We start from the raw sequence: 17,206 nt of genomic DNA, 5'->3' as shown, positions 1-17,206 counted from the left end.
TATGGAATTACAGTTATGGTGGAAGAAAACATTATCTCTTTGTTGCTTTTTAGGAATACTATGTTGCGGTGTAGGGAAAACTGAATGAAATTTATCGGAGCTTTATCTTTCAATAACATTTTGGTGTGCATGTGGGGGGTGTTAGTGAGAGGGGTCTTCCAGCTGGCCGCTGAACGCTTCCTGGGAAGGTCTGTGGCTAGACCCAAAGTGTTTGAAGGATTACCTGGAGAGCATTGGTGTCTCCAAGGACTTGAGGACATTTCAAGGGTTAAAGCCCATGACTCCCTTATTAGTAACTGTTAGACCAAGTTTATTAGCAGTGCAGATCCCATGTTCATTAAGATGAATTAGAGTTTATATTTGAAAGCTGGAAGCCACCAACATTCAAGATCAGACTATAAAGTGAATCAAGACAATACCTCCTTTCAGGTTTGTCAAACTCATCTTTCAAGGCGGCTGCACTGTGTGCCTGGGCATCTTCTGGTTTGCTTCACCTCTGAGAGTCAGTTATCCTGGACATAAAATGTGTTCCCAAGAGGCAGTCGGTGCCAGTGTAGGTCTCAGGCTTTACAGAGAACCGAGTGAATGTCAGCCCCCGGCTTCCAGCCAGGAGCACGTGCTGGATGGACACTCAGAGCTGGGGCACTTGGGCAGTAGGGGTGACCCCTCCAGGCTGTTCTTGAAAGAGTCAGATGGTGTGATGAATGGACAGCGCTCGGGGCCACGCCTCATCAATGTTAAGTGGTCAAAAAATGCAGGTTGTTGTTTGGGAGAAAGGGATAATCGAGTGCTCTTAGGGGCCTGTTGGGGGTTAACTGAGATGCCTGGAAAGGATTTAGGTCACCATGTGACACACAGTCAACTCTCGATAAATGTCCATAATCAACATCATCTTTTTTGTGTTTATATGTTGTTTGTAAAATGTGTAGTTATAAAGACTAACTGAGATGATGTGTGGGAAGCGTTTATCTCTGTGTCCCATCTAGAGTGAGAAACAGTAAGTGGAGAACTCTTAAGGTCAAGAATGGCATTTTAAAACCAGTTTTATCCCCAGCTCTCACCCAAGGCTTGGCACGGCACCCGGGGTCTGATGAATATTTTGTAAATGAATGAATGATTATATTATTAATTAGGTTCTCTTCTACTGTAGATGAAAAAGGAGATCTTGGACAAAAGTCTGGTCTCCTTTAGAATCTGATGATGCCTGAAAAATGGGAAATAAAATAGACTCGAAAAGACAGGATGTTCCCAAACTGTGAGATCATCGTCATAATCCCCTACATTAGAAAGGTCTTTATGGTTCACAAAGAACTTTCACATCCATTATGTCATTCGACAGAAAAAAATAAAAACCAGGCAAGAAATGTCCTCAGGGTCAGCCCGGACACAGAGTCAATCTCTTACAAATGATTGAAAACGCACTTTGTCAGGCTGCGGATATTGCCTATAGAAAACTTCAGGCCCCGCCATGCTACCCAGCTTGATTTAGCTTAAAGAAACCTTCTGTGACCTTATAAACAAACACGGCCCAGTGGGGAACTAAGTGGAATTTCAGAATTTTGAAGATGAGCTGAGAGAATTTGCTCAGAAATTGGACATATTAAAACAATCTCTACCAAAGGAGTGAAAACAATAAAGAGATTGACTTGGAAGAGGACAGAAAGGCCAGGGCCACTTACTAGCAAGCAGAGAGCGCCTTACTCATGATGACTGCTGACTGCGCTGCGGTCGTGTTTGGGAACATTGCAATCTCGAGTGGGCTCGTAATGGTGTGCATCTGCACATATGTATGGGAGGCCTCACGTTCACTCTGACTGCTCCTGGAAGGAGCCTCTTATCCTTAGAGTGCCCTGTCAGGATGGGGCGCAGCAAGGCTGGTGAAGACATTTTTATGCATATAAACACGGTCTTTAATGCCCATCCTCTGATGTAATGCTTGTTTTCCACGTGTGTTGGGTGGATGTGTTTCGACTTTATATCAGGAGTGCGGGGGTTGGCCAGTTGATTAATCAAATGAGATATTGAAAGACAGAGACAAGGGCTGTGTTGGGCAAGGTCCCAGCAACAAAGAGGTAGCTCAAATGGAGATTCCTATGGTTCAAGAGGAAGGATTTTATGGACCCAGATTTGGGCTTTGCCCTCTGTCTGATGTTACGGTTATGAAAATGAATGAGTGAGGTCCTAAGACTAGCCCTAATCAGAAGCCGTTTCAACCCCTAGGGTGCACATAACACTAGGGGAACACAGTGGGGTCTGGATATGAGGAGGGACACCTGGAAAAATCTGTGATCATGGAGAGACTAGGTGCTGCTGAAGACATGGAGAAGCATAGAGAAGTGCTTCAGCCTCTCTGGTCCCACCCCTGATCTCCTGCAGGTACCTCTGGTGGGTCAGACCCAGCTGGATGCTAACAGGCCAGGCAACCTGAGGTGCCATCTTCCTGGGCTCCCAGGGCACAGAACAGGGCAAGGCAGTGTGAAGGCTGAGTCTGGGTGGGGGTGGAGTAGTATATGAACCCAAGCACCACACAGTTTGGTGGCCGACTCCCTTCCTGAAGCCTTGCGTTGATCTCACACCTTCCTTTTCTACTTGTGTCCCCTGGGAATGGTTTTCCTAGTGTGTGAGAGTGGCTTTTCCTTCTCTTTCCAGCTGTGTTAAGAACTCCTAGAGGGCTGGGTGAAGTGGCACATACTGTAATCCCAGGGGCCTGGGAGGCTAAGGCGGGAGATTCCCAACTTCAAAGCCAGCCTCTGAGCAAAAGCCAGGCACTAAGCAACTCAGCGAGACCCTGACTCAAAATAAAATACAAAATAGGGCTGGGGATGTGGCTCAGTGGTGGAGTGCCCTCAAGTTCAATCCCTAGTACCCCCCTCCCCCAAAAAAGAACTCCTAGAGGGCAGGAATAAGACCTTATTTGTTCTTGGATGCTTAACCTGGTATCAAATGACGGAAGAACTTGGGAGACCGTTTGTTGGAGTTCATGAAAAGGCTCATGGTACCCAGCAAACTTGTTGTGCAAAAGTCTAGGCTTTTACAGAACAGTCTTTTATGACATTTGCAGGTCATCACATCTTTGTCACAACTACTGTGCCATTATAGGATAAAACCCCTACAGAGTCTATGGAAATGAACGAATTCAGTGGTATGCCCACAGGACTTTGTTTACAAAAATAGGTGTGTGTCTATGTGTGTGGGGGGTCATAGGTCATCACTATGGACCCCTGACCTAAACCCCCAAAATTATCAGATGAGTTTATGTTGAATCCAGCAGTCATTCAGTTTTGGGGTAGCAGCAGACAACAGTAGCCACAGCCTCATTAAATCTTTTTGATAATGGCCTATCCCCACTTTGTTTCTGCCCCAGTGTCCTGCAAGTTGAAGCAAACGCCCCGATGCAAGCTTAGCAAACCAGGGGTGAACTTTGGTGCAAACCTTTAGCAAGCCTGGATGAGAACATAAATAATTCAGTTTAATGCATAAAGGATTCAAGGCCATCCCAGTAGTATATGTGCCCAGGCACAAGTGTAGGTGTTACATTGTTTGTCTTGGAAAAAAAGGGCCACGTGAGAATGATGTGTGGATCCGATGGGCACAGACCAAAGGCAGCCCTCCATCTCAGCTCAGATGGATGTGAGCCCCGGTCAAAACCTGGGACAATTCCAGATGGGGGCAGAATGAAGGGCCGTCTCCTTGGTGGAAATAAGCAAAGCTGCCCAAATGAGAACTGAGCCCATCTTTCCAGAGCTCTTCACGTAGCAAGGGTTTAGCCGCCATTGCTTGCTTTTGGCAGAAACTCAAAGGCAGGCAGGGAAGTGGGAGAGCTGCATCCAGGGTGACGGCAGGCTCACAGAGGCAGGGCATCCTGTGACATCGGATGGGGGACATATTTGGCTTTCTTTGGCAGCCTTGAGCTGGAACGTCAGGTACAATTTGAGGAGTCTGGTGTTTATGACCAAGTCCTACCTGTTGCGGGGGATTGCTGTGGAGGTTGTATGGCCTGGTTTTTGTCTTTCCTGTTGGTCTCTCACATTGTACGTGTTACTGCCGACTCTGTCTTGGCTCTGCCATCTGCTGATGTAAGTTGGTCTTCACCCACTTACACAGGCCACCATGACCTTTCCGGGCCTAGGCTTCCACTCCTGCAGCCAACCCAGTGGAAGAGCAAGTGACTCAAAATGAGTCTGTAGCTGCTCGGTCATCACAATACCAACTGGATATCAATGGGAGAAAGCTTCTCTGATTCTCTGTAAAACTCATCTTTCAGCCAGCCCTTTCATATAAAATATCAAATTCTTTCCTTAATGGCCCATAAGCCCCTTTCAATTCCTTTCTAGACTTCTTCTCAAGGTAGACCCAACCAGATTATGGGTACCCTCCAGTTACGACTTAACTGGCATGACACTTTTCTCATTATAATTGCCTTACGCTAAGATGTACTGTAGATCCCTTTTCTCTGCAGTTTGACTTTCCAAGGTTTCTGTTACTTGGGTCTAAAAATATTAAATGGAAAATTACAGAAATAACAATTCATAAATTTAAGATTGTGTGCCCTTCTTGTGTGTATTAAATCTCATGCCATCTCACTCATGTGGTGCATGAGTCATCCAGTTGTTCAGCGTATCCATGTTGTATATGCTACCTACCCACTAGTCACTTACTGGCCATCTTGTTATCAGATCCACTGTCACGGAGCTCAATGCTTGTGTTCAAGTAACCCTTACTTTGGTTAATAGTAGTCTCAAAGTACAAGAGTGTTATAGGTTTCTCTCCAATGTTTACTTAAAGGATTTCATACTCTTTTGTAAGCCTATTTTCTCTACTTGCTTTAGTTATTCTTCCCTGCAAGGTTCATTTTTTCTGTCCTCAACATCTGACTGAATTGTACAGTTGTCATGAATTTGCTAAACTACTGGATGCCTTTCTTTTCTGCTAAAACATAGAATGCTCTGAATTTCCTTTGTGATCAGTGCTTCCCTCTCAATAGAAACTGCCTTCTCTGCTCTGAAGCAGACAAGCCCTGCAGGCAGTTCATTTTTGTGTGTGCCTTTGCTCACCTGAGTAAAGTGATAAAATTCTTTTTCATAGGCTTGCAGATCCCTGGAGCCGGAAGGGATCTTTGAGGCCAGGAAGACTAATGCTCTACAAATGTGGTGCCTAGTCCCCCGGGAGCATGCAGGATGATGTGAGCCAAGCATTATAAGTAATTTTAGTTGTTATGTATTTACTGCAGTCTTCTTGGAGAAGAATACAACTGGTACATTAAACCACATGTGTTCAACAGTATTAGTGTTTAAGATGAGGCTGAAGCAGATGGGAACTTGGAAATGCATTTATGAATTACAGGTGCCACCAAGTGATACCTAGATGTGACAAAGATCAGGAAAGCAGAAGTTTTGGAAGCCCTGATGTGCTCTCATCTGCTCAGCGCTACACTGAGGAAACTGAGACCCTGAGAAAGAAAGATGTTTAAGTCTGATTAAGACTTCCCAGGGTTGGGGTATAACACTTGCCTGTACAAGTGAGGCCCTGGGTTTGATCCCAAGCACTGTTAAAAAAAAAAAAGTCTTCCAAGCTTGATCCCCGATGCTCTTTCATTCATTTCCAAAGGTTTTTGTCTTAAGATACTTGAAGATAGGTGCCTTTTAAAGTCAAAAGGTTCATTAGGCTCACAGTTTTGGTGGCAGGAGGGTCCAAATAGCATGGTTCTGACATCCCAGTGCAGTCCTTCTGGATGCATCATAGCACACCAGGAAAACAAAAAGGAGAACTAGCTGCATGCACAAGGGTCACCCGGACGGAGGGCCTTGCTCCATTCCAGCCTACCCCAAGAGACCAGCAGAAATCCACTCGTGACCTAGTTCCCTCCACCAGGCCACACCTGTGAAAGTTTGCCCACACTGGGGACCCAGCCTCTAGCATGTGCACCTGGGGGGGGGGGGGACACACTGAAACCACACGTGAGCCATGGCAGCACTTCTAGGCCACTGAGTTCCTCCCGAGGACAGGCACCATGATCGAGTTCCTTGGGGATGACTTTCAGAAGTTGGACAGGAGCCTATTCTACCCTCATGGTGAATTAGCTGAAGCACTTCAAGAACCTCATTTTCAAAGACGAGAATTGGTCGTTTATCGGATCTTGAACAATCGAAACTTCACTGGATAACAAGGTAAATGAATGCGTCGCCCATTCACCAAAGTGACGGCCCGCCCGCCGCCGGCTGCTCCGGTAATGGGAGATTCCGGGCGCAGCTCATGGGTTAGTATAGTTTTTATTGTAAAAGCAAACTAAATTAAACTGATAGTTTTAATTAAATTTGTATTGGCTGTGATTTTACTCAGTTTTAAAGGCCACTTGAGACACTAGTGTTGCACTTAAAATCTAGTGTTGTAATTAGTGACATCTACATTTATTATAATGGTTACTGCACTTTATTGAATTTATTCAGGAGTCAACAAAGGCTCAGCATCTAAAGAGCTTGTGTGCTGGGGTCGGTCGGCTTGGGAAGAGCGTCTTCTCTCTGTTGGGATGTCAGGTGAGGCTGCTCATCTCCAAGGGTCCGTGGTCAGCCATTTAGCCTCACGCTAGCACCTTGGCTGCTCACACCGGCACTGTCCCTGAACACTGCAATGATGCTTTCACTGAACTATTTTTCTGGAAAAATCTAAATTTTGTGCTTGTGTCAGCATCCCTCAGCCTCTGCATACCTCCGGAGCTCCAGGTCCCTGTCGCATGTTTGTGACCTCTTCAAATTCACATGGAAAGCCTAACCCTAGTGGGATAGCATTAGGTAGAACATCTGGGAGGTGACTGGGTTTAGATGAGGTCTTGAGGGTGGAGCCTCTGATATGGGACGAGTGTCCTTATAAGAAAAGACAGAGACTAGAGCTCTCTGCCCTTGAGGGCACCGCCAGGAAGTCCCCGTCTGCAAACCAGGAGGAGGCCTTCTCCAGCAGCCTGTCCGCCTGGCTTGCAATTCCTGCTGGCTTGTACCTCCCAAATGTGAGGGTCCATTCCTGCTGCTGAGGCTGTCTAGTATTTTCATTGTAGTCTCCCCGTTCCACGAGTTTAGATTTGAGCTACCTAAACTCACAGGCACCACTGATCATCCACTCCCCCTCCAGCCCACCCCATCCTAGGAGAATGAGGGGGAGACTGAAAGTTCCCATCTTCTTATTCCTGGTTGGTCTTTCTGGTGACTGTCCCCCATCCAGGAGACCCTTTTACCCATAACATTCCCAAGGATTTAAGCATTCTGTGTCAGTAACCAGGTCAAAGGGCAAATATGGGAACCAGGTTCACCTAGCAATCCTGCTGCATGAGAAACCACAAGGGCTGTGGAAGCCCAGTGCGGGAACTGGGCAAAGACCAAATGTAGGTTTCTTATTGTGTCCCAATACCACGGTAAATGCCTGGGCACAATTTCATTTTGGGAAACGCTCAACTGAAGCATTAATTCAGCCTCATGGAATCCTCAAAAAGATCAAGTGATCAGCAGGAATGGGAGTGTCCTCTCAGAGGGTCACCCTGTCCTATGCATGGTGGGGAGGGCCGTGTAGGGAAGCCTCTTACAAATTGTTTGGTGTGAGTAGATTGAAGTGAGGATTATGTTTTTGATGAAAAATTAATGGATACTTATAAAATAATACAAAGATATATAAAATAAAAGTGAATTACCTTTAGTCCATTTAACTCCCTCCCCAGAGGCAAACAGTTCACTGGCAAGTTATCCTTCCGGATCTTTGCCTCCTTATTTGTTTATTTATTCATTTATATATTAAGCATTTTTTTTAGTTGCAGATGGACACAATACCTTTGTTTTATTTATTTTTATGAAGGATCAAACCCAGTGCCTCGTACGTGTGAGGCAAGTGCTCTGCCGTCGCCACACTCCCAGCCCCTGCCTCCTTATTTAGAAGGATACATGCAGGCGGGCACTTTCCTATCGTTACTTTTTGCTGGAGGGTCTAAGAGATTCTCTCTACTGCCTTTTTACGCTCTGGAGTGACTCCTTTTGTGTAACTTCCCATTCTTGTTTTGTGGATAGAAATACTTGGCTAGCATCTTTAAAGATAATGTTTAGGGTTATTAATTATTATTTTGGGAGAGCATTGGTTAGCTTTTTGTCACTGTGACCCAAATTCCTGTCAAACAGCCTGGAGGAGGAAAGGTTCATTTGGAGCTCACGTTTCAGAGGTTCAGTCGCTGGTTGGCCGACTCTACTGCTCTGGGCCCAGGTGAAGTGGAACACAATGGCGGGAGGTGGGGGGGAGCGGCTCAACTCTTGGCAGCTGGGAAGTAGAGAGAGACAGAAAGACAGAGAGACAGACAGACACCAGGGACAGACATAGTCCAAGGCCACTTTCCCCGACTCCCTGCCCAGTGTCCTCCTTCCTCCAGTCGTGCCCCACCTGCCTATAGTTACCACACATTTGTCTGTTCAAATTATTAATCCATCAAATAGATTGATCCACTAACGAGGTCACGGCACTGATGATCCATCTTTCCACCTCTGAGCATTGCTGCATTGCCTAACACATGAGCTTTTGGAGGGACACTTTATATCCAAACCATCACAAGGTTGTATCATCTCTGTTCTCTCTGTTGTCCTATTTCCTGTGGTTTATCTTGATCTTCCTCTGGCATGCTGTAGGCATTTCCCAAACACTGGCCGATTCCTATGCTTTCATATGTAAGAATAAGGCAATAAGAAGGCCAAGTGGAAACTCTGGACCTGGCAGAGATGGTTGGTTGGCAGCTCTCTCCTTGGATTCCATCTGGGCATTTCACTTTGGGAGCCCCTCGTTTTCTGCACTTATTCGATTTCTCCATAGGAGAGTCTGTACTGTTTCTCCTGTGGCTATTTTTACTGCAGGTAAACATTCGCTTTTACAGCATTCTGAACATACAGGAAGTGAGGTTGACCATTTCATGTGCAGAAGTTCAGTTAACCCTACTTTCTTCCTGTTTTTGTCTCTGTGTTGTTGTTTATGAGGGCCAGGTCCTGTGGGGTTTCTTCTTTTAGGACTGAATGGTCAGAACTTAGAATTTTTCTGGGGTTTGACACATGTGTTTACTTAATGCACTAAATTTCAAACAAGTTGACTGTTATAAGGAATGAGTCCTAAGAAAACAAACGTGGGCATTTCAGTGGCAACCAAGACTTGGCACACTTCTGAATTAATCAGATGAATTTTGGGTTTGAGTCTGGAGGAAATGTGTTTGTAAAGAATGGTGAACTTGGGGCTGGGGCTGGGGCTCAGTGGTAGAATGCTGCTTCACACATGTGAGGCACTGGGTTCAATCCTCAGCACCACCTAAAAATATATAAACAAAATAAAGTTATTGTGCCCATTTATGACTAAACAAAATATTTTAGAAAAAGAAGAATGGTGAACTTTGATCAAACTGAAATGAATCTGAATCTTTTGCATCTCTTTCTTCCAATTCAGACTCATTGAATTGGAATCTATAGATCCTGAGACTACTTAAGAGCAATCAATCAAGCAATCAAACATACAGAAAAGACAAATCCCAACCTCAGTGAACATGAATGCAACAGGAAAAAAATCAGGTGTGGTTTCTTTTTTAATCAATATAAATTCAATTCCTCTCACTCCTGTTGTCAATGTGGACTTGTGGAGGTTGGAAAACCCAATTCCAGAATTTTAAATTTTGTTCACAAATGCTGTAATTTCCAACAAAATTATTTAGAGATGGAGGAAGCCTTGCTAGTAAGGGGTTTAAAAACTTGGGCTCTGGTTCAGGTAGACCCGAGTTCTCATTGTTGGCTTGGAGGTGACAGTTGTTCCTGTTCATGGTCTCCTGGTCAGAACACCTCACACGGCCCTATTGCCACAGGAGACTCTAGGGAATATGGGGCAGCACGTAGAGTAATCGGTGGGCATTAGCTCTCCTTGCCAGAATCTTCATCACTATCAACACACATGAAGAGTTGAGATACTTTGGGTTTAGGTTAAAGAGCCAGGTATTAAGATTAGAACGAAGATAAAAAGTCTGAGGCAGGTTGAGGACTCTCACCACAAAGTCCTTTTATTTTTCTTCTGGTAAAAATTAGGTTCCCAGAGTTTGAGCCAACTTCTCAAGATGTGGGATGAATCAGGAGCAACACTGAATGCTGTTCTTTCTACAGAGCCACCCCGCCTCTCCTCTTCTGGAGGTTTCTGTAACACCAGTTCACAATTACTTCTATAGAGTTTTTCCTCCAAATTACTGAATTGTTTATTACGATCTAGCAAGAATAGGTCTTTCAGTGAAATGTATGAGCACATAAATTCATGATAATGAGAAGCACTTCTTCCTAGAACCAGGATAGAACATCTGGACCATAAAACATGTATTGAAACCACAGAGACCCTCCCACATCAGAGTACTTGGGGCTGTGGGAAGGACTTGTGCTGAGATCAAGTCGGGCTCCTCTAAGTTCTGTACTGGTGGGTCTTGTCACAGCCACAGTCTTCTAAGGGGGGTACCATTCTAAGGTGCGGCACTCCCGAGTGTCCTTCTAGACTTCCAACTGAACTTCGAGGTATCAGTATAATTAAGCAGGTGGGCACTCTCTTCAGCCTGGAAGGACATTCCATTTGGGTGGGCTAAAAATGGCCACAGACTCTTTGACCCACTTCCCATGGAGAGTAGGTCTCCCCTTGAGTGGAGGTACCGGCTTCTTCTACCAGTAAAATACAGTGGAGGTGACATGATGCCTGTTCCCAGACCAGGCGAAGGCAGCTCCCGTTTCCAGTCTCTAAAAACACTTGTTGCAGGAGCCTTAAGCCATCTTGTGGACAGGCTGACACTGTGGCCAACTTTCCAATCACTCCTTCCAGGGTAGAAGAGGTGGGAATGAAGGTGTCACCTTGGCAGTAGATTCCGTGGCCCCCGTTACCCTACCTACGACCACATAGATCAGAGACAAGCTGCCTGGTTAATCTCTTTTTGATTTCTCATCAAACAAAATGGAACAAAATAAAATGGTTGTTTTAAGCACTGAAATATTGGGGCATTTTGTTACTCAGCTGTTAGTAACTGGTACATCTGTGACATACGGCTTCCATCTGGTTGCAAGTGTCAATCTCACTTCTTGGGTTTCAATCCCACCTCCAAGACATAGAAACCGGGTGGCCTCAGGCAAATTACTGAAATTCTTTCTGCCTCAGTTTCTTCATCTATAAATGAGTCCACTGGAATTACCTCTTAAGGTAGTTGTAAGGACTAAAAGCATTAATTTAGAAAAAGTCTTTAGAGCAGTGCTCAATGAGTATTTATTAAACAAGCTCATTTTTGAAGGCCTACTGTGCCACGTACTCCTGAGCTCTGGGGATATGCAGGAAAATATTGGCAAAGTGTCTTCCCCTCATGACATTTACCTTCTGGATCAATGTTCTTATTATCTCCATGTTTTTAAAATGAACAGATAAATGAAGCTTAGAACTTATGGCATCAAGGGCCTCGTTTGTCTCGTACGACTCAAGGTACACCAGCAGGAGGAGTGTTCCCTGTCACAGTTCTGCACGGTCCCCTTTTTATCTGAATGATCTTTGTAGCAGTGGCCGAGTCACTGTAGTGGTGATCCTGGTGATTCATGGTGACGATGGAGAGATCCTTGAAAGGAAAGCAACTGTGGTCAAGTTGAACTTCCCAAGTCATGTCCTTACTTGTAAAGTGACCAAATATGTTGAAGGAGGTTGGTGGTCCTACCCACCCTTGGTAACTTGTGTGTCCAAAGGAAGGGACAAGAGGTGACCAGGAGGGCCCATAAAGAGTGAGGTAAGAGCAAGTTTTCTGCTGGTGAAGGAAGGGTGTAGAGGCAGGGCTTTCCTCAACCTTAAATTCATATCTGTGGTTCGATTATGCATAAGTGCAGTTTTATGGACAAAAGGAGAGAATATTTAACAAGTGATTTGGAGAAGACAAGGAAGTGGCTGCCATGGTGGGAGTTACTTGCATGAAGGAGTGTTCCACTAGTCAGACGAACACTTTCAGCAAAGGTCTTCTCCCCATCTCTGTCGAACTCCTACCCTTTATACCAGGGCAATCTCACCATTGTCATTGGCTCAGATTTCTCCCTTAGAAAACACGGCAGAGAATGGCCAAAATCACTGTGAACAGCACCCACAAGACATAGCCTTCGAAGTAGGACTCACGAAGCAGTCCTGAGTGGGGAATCCTAGTTCCTTTATAACTGGGCAGAGAGAGGAGAAGCCACAGATAGAGACCTTTAGTAAGGATCTGGATTTAACCTGTGAAGGCATACTCACAGGAGTTGAGAGAGATCAGCCACATTTACTGTAAGCTCTTAGTTACATAGAATGGCTACAAAATAAGGTGCTTTTGTCTAATTGTGTAGGAGTCCTGGAATTGTGTCCAGGTGGGCCCTTGTTGTTTTATAACAGACATATATCAAAAGTAGTGTGTGTAGCTGGGCTGTAGCTCAGTGGTAGAGTGCTTGTCTAGCATATGCAAGGCCCTGGTTCCCTCCTCAGCACTGCTAAGAAAAAAAAATGCATGTGAAAATAAAAATGACCTTCTCCATACTGGATCAGTGATGGGCCAGCAATAAGCACTCTGAGTACCTCATTTCCCTGGCTTTCCAACAAGTCCTTTTCTTTCTGCTTTCTGGATTCACCCTTCCTTTTATGATAATTTCAAACTCCTCTCCTTCTAAATAGTTGTTTCTAAGCACTGCAACAGAATTGAATGTAATCTTGACGGGATGCATGCCTATCCTTACCAGAGGGCCAAGATTCTATCATCTCTTCCTGAAATTAACTTGTTACCACGTTAGTCCAAAAGGACCACCGTTGGTCCTGTGGAACACTTTCAACCAGATGTGGAGCAGGAGGATTCTAAGTGCAGTGATTCACCACAGCTACCACCACTCTGAGGGTAGGAAGGGCTGGGCTTTAATTAAGCTGATTTCATGAACAGCAAGGTCTGTCCCTGAGCCTGGAAATGCCTAGAAGTACAGTTTATTTCCTCCCTTCGTCCTGGAATTGGTGGCTCAGAGAATCACCGTGCAGGAAGGGTGTGGGCCTTGGAGCATCCCAACTTGAACTGAAGACCTGCTCTATTCCCCTCCTCTTTATGGGTTCGGGAAATCATTTCACCATCCTGAACCTCAGTTTCTCCATCTGCACAGTTAGATTGTTAGGGCACCTCAACAGGAAGTTAGACCTGTCCTCTCCTCTCTCATTTTCTCAAGCTGAAACACAGAGGGTCCACTGCTGGGGGATTACCCTGATTCCAGCTGTCCCTCACCTTGTCGGAATTTTGCTTCCCTCTGGAGGTGAACCTTCTTCTCCACCCCAGCTGTTCTTCCCCAATCACTTGAGTTCAACACACAGAGCTTTCCCACCTTATCCGTAGGTGGTTTTTTTTTGTACACATGATATCTAGAAGCGATAGATACCATGAGAACACTTCAGAATCTCTCTGTCAATCATGACCTGAGATAAAAACGTGGAATATTTTGTTCAAATGAGTTAACATTGCTTCTCATTGTGTCATACATACCTAGTATTCTTTTCTGAGATATGCTTTTGAACACCCTTAACTACAAAAGACATGAGTATAAATTTATTCCCTTAATTTATATTCAAAGCATCACAGTATGATTTTTTTAGTAATTTAACTTTTAATTATGGGAAAATTCAAACATACAAAATAAGATAGCATAATAAAGCCTCCTGTGCCCAGCACTCAGCTTCAATGGTTACCAATTTACCAGCAATCTTGCTTCTTCTACATCTTCTACCTCCTGTTTTATGATGGATTATTTTGGGACAAATCCAACACATCTTGTTATTTCTTCTATGACTATTTAAAATTTTTTTTAGTTGAAAATGGATAAAATATCTATATTTGTTTGTTTATTTTTATGTGGTGCTGAGGATCGAACCCAGTGCCTCACATGTGGGAGGCAAGTGCTATACCACTGAGCTACAATCCCAGCCTCCATCTATGACTATTTTAATGTGTATATTTTTACGATAAAAGCATCTTGTAAATGTGTAACTACAACTTGGTGATCACACCCAGAAATTTAAAGTAATTTTTAATACATAAACCATTTTAAATGGAGACAAAGAAATGTTTAGCATCTGTGGTTCTTCATGGACCACCATAGATTGATAAAAGAGTGACTTGTAAACCTGAGCATTTGGTCATCTTGCTTTTCACTCCGTTCTACAGATGAGAAGAGGCTGGGAAATTCTAAAATCATGAAAAGGGAAAGACGGGAAGTCTGGGGAGTGACCAACGGAGTATTTCTGAGTCGGTGGGTGTGGCACATGGTTTGGCCACCCAGCAAAGATGACAGGAGCTGGAAGTTACTCAGGACTTACAGGCACGTTTACCAGATTCCCCTGAATAGCAATCTTTGGCCTCTCACTAATGTATATTGACAGAAGGTGATTTCTCCTAGAGCCGGTAGTGTGAGTTGAAGTATGGATTTTGGACCCGAATAGGAGGATCAGTATGTTTATGACGTTATTGATTCTCCTGGGAAGTAGCAAACAAGGCAAAGAGAAAAGTCTCCCAAATGTGTGCTGAGCCTGCCACCGAAGGCCAGTAGGTCCTCCCTGGTGGCAGTATTTCCCTTCAGGGCGCCAGAATTTCTGTTTATAGCAAAGTGCCAAGTCAACTCGCACCCCATAGGGTGTTGATATGGACACGTTGTGTTGTCTCACATGTGAGCTTTTGGGGGATACCTCCTATCCAAACCATAACAAATATCAAAGGCAATATTTTAATCTTCATCTGATTGAATCAATGCTTATAGCAGGATGATTCACAATAGCTAAACTGTGGAACCAACCCAGATGCCCTTCAGATGAAAAAGTAGGGAAACTTTGGCATCTATACCCAATGGATCATTACTCAGCACTAAAAGAGAATAAAATCATGGCATTTGCAGGTAAATGGATGGAGTTGGAGAGTATAATGCTAAGTTTAACAAGCCAATCCCCCCAAATCAAAGGCTGAATGTCTTCTTTCATATGAGGATGCTGACTCATAATGGTAATGGAGGGGAGCATGGGAGGAGTGGAGGAACTTTAGATAGGGCAAAGGGGAGGGAGGGGAGTGGAGGGGACAAGGAGGTAGGAATGATGGTGGAATGAGTTAGACATCATTACCCTAGCTATGTATATGAAGACATGAAAGGTCTGAAAATACTTTGTGTACAATCAGTGACTTGAAAAATTGTGCTCTATATGTGTAATATGAAAGGAATTGCATTCTGCCATCATATATAACGAATTAGAATAAATAAATAATTAAAAAGAATATTTTCCTGCTATCACAAATTCCAACAGATGAAGATTAAAATATTGCCTTTGGTATTTGTTATGGTTTGGATATGGGGATCCCCCAAAAGCTCACACGTGAGACAACGCAAGAAGGTTCAGAGGAAAAATGATTGGATTGTAAGAGTCTTAACTCAATCATCGAATTAATCCATGATGGGATTAATTGAAATGGTAGGATGTGGCTGAAGAAGGTGGGAATTGGGGTGTGGCTATGGGGTGAATATTTGTATCTGGATAGTGGAGTCTCTCTCTGCTTCCTGATCTCATCCGAGCTGCTTCCCTCTGCCACACACTCCGCCATGATGTTCAGCCTCATCTTGAGCCCTGAGAAATGGGGCCAGCCTTCTATGGGCCAAGACTTTGGAACCCGCGAGTCCTCAAATAAAATCTTCCTGCTTACTTTTGTTCTGATCAGATTTTTTTAGTCAGAGCAGCGAAAACCTGGACTAAAACAGTACTGCCAACTGGTGGCAAAATGTGGATGTAGAGTTAGGGACAGTGGGTCCACTGGCATCTTCTCTTTCCCTTCCCTCTTGGGAGCAGGATTCTGGGAAAGGCTACCCAAGGGCAGTAGGGAATGGGGGGAGGTTTGCTGTCCCACATGGACCTGGGGGCACTTGGGAGCTCAGGGGACCAGGGAGGATATGAATTCCCAAAACTCGCTTCCTTTGGATAGACTGGCTCTGCCCAGCCACCGCGTCCAGTGTGCTGATCCCCTGGAGCCTGAGCTCACTGCTCTGTGGGCAAGAGAGATGCCAGGGAGGCTCCTCTGCTGGGGAGGCTCCACCGTGGAGGTAATTCCAGGGGACCGAGCTCCTCGGACTGTCCTCCATCTGTCCTTGAGCCCGGGACATCTGACTTTGGGGTGTCTTTCAACAGGCTTCTCTGATCTTGGTGGTTTGTTTACTGAATAATTTTGATTTCCCATTCAGAATATGTTAGAAGTCATATCAGGGAAGAAAAAGAGTTCTCCTTTGGAGACATTTGAATGTATTAGTATTTTAAAGAAAATTTAAATACACAGTGTATTTTGTTTGGTGGAATTCCAGCCGAGACTTAACGGGTAGCTCTGCCCGTGCCAGCGATCCAAACCATATTGACAATGTGTGTGACTGGAGCCGTTTGCTAAAAACCACTAAGTGACTGAGAAGGTAACAGATTTCCCAGGTCTCCCCACTCTGACCGGCCGTCCTGTCCAGCTGATGTCTTTTTCCCATTAGAATAGATCCGAGAGGATGGTGTCTCGCCTCTCATTAAATTCTCATCTCTGCCCACCGGTTTGAAAGGGCAACTGTCTTAAACCTTTGAACTTTATTTGTAATACAAAACTTCAATTAGATAAAGGACAATAATTAGCAGATCTTTTATCTTTGGGTATAATTAAATCCTTAAGAAGGGACGTTTTAATCAATGAATTGTAACGACAAGTTCATAAATTAATTAATCCCACCAATGGAGGCTTGGCAGTAATCAATGGATCTTTAAAGAGGTCCAGGATGAGGGGACACAGCGGTGGGAATACAGATGCTCAGTTCAGTTTGGTGTAAAGATTCTCATTTATTAAGGATTAGCTGGTTCAAAAGATGATCTATTTATTTAAGGGAAAATCATTTAAAATATTAACTTTTAATGGAGGAAAAAGCTTCATGCAAGTTTTCACTTCCAAAACTTTCTTCCAAGAGCTCTCAACTCACATCACAGCCATCAGCGAACACCCGCATTCTCATCCTAGCGCCATTTGCCAATTTACCAATTTGATAGCTAGGTTAAATTGGAGAGAAAAAGAAACTAAGATGCACTGCCGTTACGCATTTTAAGATTTTTCTTCTAAAAGGGCAGTTGGCAATCTTTGGCCCACTTGTCAAGTCTGGCCCCCTGC

This window comes from Urocitellus parryii, chromosome 15 (assembly GCF_045843805.1).
Source record: "Urocitellus parryii isolate mUroPar1 chromosome 15, mUroPar1.hap1, whole genome shotgun sequence".
Taxonomy (NCBI): Eukaryota; Metazoa; Chordata; class Mammalia; order Rodentia; family Sciuridae; genus Urocitellus; species Urocitellus parryii.
This window is presented reverse-complemented; position numbering follows the sequence as displayed.